The sequence below is a fragment of the Coloeus monedula genome, assembly GCF_965178545.1.
Source record: "Coloeus monedula genome assembly, chromosome: 1".
Lineage (NCBI taxonomy): Eukaryota > Metazoa > Chordata > Aves > Passeriformes > Corvidae > Coloeus > Coloeus monedula.
The window spans coordinates 93,749,488-93,752,324 of record NC_138781.1 but is presented as its reverse complement, the minus strand read 5'-3'; positions in this window follow the sequence as shown (position 1 = coordinate 93,752,324).

Here is a 2,837-nt window from a genome sequence, read left to right as displayed (position 1 = left end):
AAGAGGCAAGTGAAAGTAAAGCTGAAACTGGGTATGTGTTTTAGCAAGTGGAGAAGTTGGGGATTTGAAGAAGAGCTGGCAGTCTATACTGGAAACTTGGAGCTGCTACTGTGGCTTATGGTAATTGGAAAAAAATACTGTGAGCATATGTGTAAGGAATAGATGAACCATGGCAAGGGCATACAGTTGTTGCTGTAAAGATAGATGTTTATAATGTTGGGAAAGTAGAAATATTCCATAAAGCTATTTCTGCACAGAACTGTTCTAAAAGAAATAGCGTGATTCATTATGGTGGTAAAGCAGATTCTACTTAATTGCTAGCAAGGCAGTGTGTTAAACAGCAACTGCTGACAGGAAACGTTTGGGTAGAGTTAATAACTTGAATCTAGAAATACTAAATGAATTACCTTAGGAGCATTCTGAATCTGTAATGTGGATTTCGAACAATCATTGGACAGCTGGGAAAATTGCAGAAGATTTGAGAGTTGCGGTGAAGGTTAAGGTCTCAGTATTTAAGAGAAGGTGAGGAGAGAGATTGAGAGCTAAACCACTGAACGTAACTCCCTGCGCAACCTGTGCTGCAAGTGTTACAAGCCACTCAGGAAGTTGATCTTGCTGGAGGGTTTATATGGGCAGGGGGAGAAATGGGGCTGAACATTGTCTTTTAGTGTGTCTACAGAGCTGTAAGGAAGGAATTTGACAGAAGCCCCTCTAGGGGAGCTCCTATCTGGATGCATCCATCAAATACGTCCTTCTCTCCCCACTGTGTCCTTTTGGGAAGGAAATATGGACTGGAAATCTCAAGCTGAGGTAGGTATCAAATTTCACAATGTAGGAAACTGTCTGTGTTCCAAAAGGAAGGTGCTTTTCTTTCTGCATCTGTTTTCTGTTTATTGTATTATGATAATTTGGATGTGTCCTTATTTATGGTGCTGTTGCAATGCTCCTTCTGAGGCTTTTTCCTTTAACAGGCAATTGATCTCCTTGTCTTAGGGCTGTGGATTCTGGTTAAGGCTGAACATCACCATGACTGTTTGTGTCTTTTACTGATTTACCCCCAAAGAACCCAGGTGGTTCTTGCAGCCTAGACAATTCTAGGAAAGTCTTGTCTGTCAGAACAGTATGAGTTCACTGCAGCACATTAGAGCAAAGAAGATCTGATGGAATATGGAGAGAAAAGATTGGGAGAAGAGTGAGCAGAAGGAGAAGGCACTCAGTCTGTATGACTTCAACACGTTGAGTTATGTGTTTGCATACACATGCTCCCTCAAGTAACACAGTCATGCTGTTCAGGAGAAAAATGTATGTATAGGATATCATCTTATTCTTCATGAATAAGAAGGGAAAGATTGTAGCACTAATTTTATTGGAATAAGGCTACAGTTTTGGCATGGAAATTTTGGTAGAGGTCACATCAGAGGTGCACTGACAACAGAAAAGTGGTGGTCATGCAAGAGTTGCTCAACACATTTTCTACATGCCTACTTGAGCTAAACAGTAACTTCAGCTTGTGTTTCCCTGCCATCATTTGTAGTTACTGGAGCTGAAAATTGTCCTCCCTCAGAGTCCTGTCCTGGGCTGAACTGCATGTCCACTGATCCATAATGTCTCCCTTCTGGTGAATGGAAAGGATGGCTCAAAAGTCAAGTCAGGATACCATGACAGTGACTAAGGATGGATTTATAGACTTGAAAGTCTTTTATATGTAGTTTAATTATTTTCTCAGCTTGTGTGTGTATTAGTTGGATGTGTTTTTGTTTAAGAGCAGAGCTCTGACCAACTACTTAAACCTGCTGCGTATAGTTGCCTATATGACTTTAATGAACATTTAGCTATCTGTAGTCAGAAACATGAATATGAAGTGTATGCTTTAGTTAGTTAAAAATTGTTATTTATGTATTTACAGCTTTTCAACCCTAATCATTTCTTTTCCTTGACTCAATTATTCAGCCTGAGGGCTTTGTCGTACTTTATCCTCACATTCTTTCCCTATATTTTTTCAGAGGCCTCAAGTATCTTGACAAGAGAAATCCTCATCTCCCATCACTACAGAGTGGCCAGGATCTGCAGCCAAGTACAGGAAGTCCTGGTTTTCAGTAAAGATTGATTTCATTGTCATGTTCTGTAAGGTTGCAGATCACTGAAAGGCTCCCATACATCTGCATTTTTGTTGTGCCATTCAGCTATTGTGTTCAGTATGAGAAATTAGGGGGAAAAAATGGGGACTTTTTTTTTTTTACACAGTATTTTCTTCTACAATAAATTCTGGAATCTACTAAGATGAAAAGATTTGTGCTCAATTAGAATTAATTAATTGCTCAAATTTACTTAATATACATTCTTTTATCTGCTGATGCTTTATCTTTGCTCCTTGCAATGCTTGAGAGTATGAAATAACCACAAAATGACTGCTGCTAAAGTGTGTATAGGGATTTACAAAAATTAGAGTGTAGTGGAAAAGAGGAGTCCTTAGAGAGCTTCCATTCTGCATCTCTCGGAGCAGGGAGGCAGGGCAGTGAATGAAACTGTAGGTTCTTGCATTCCAATCTGTGTCGCTGATCCTTAGGAACAGACTGGTTTTTTAAAAGTGAAGGAAGACAGAAGGCAGCAGCAATACTTAAGAGGCTTTCCAAGTTTAAATTCTGGCTGGAGAGATACATGAAGCTGAGAAATTGGTAGAAATTAAAGGAAACACAACAGCATTGTTTATAGAGTGTCACGATTGCTGTAAGCGTATGAATTGTGTATACTAGGTTGGTTGAATGATACCCAATAACAGCTAATAATGTCTAACAAAGGCTGTCTTATTTTTACTTACAGACAGGTACAATGGATAT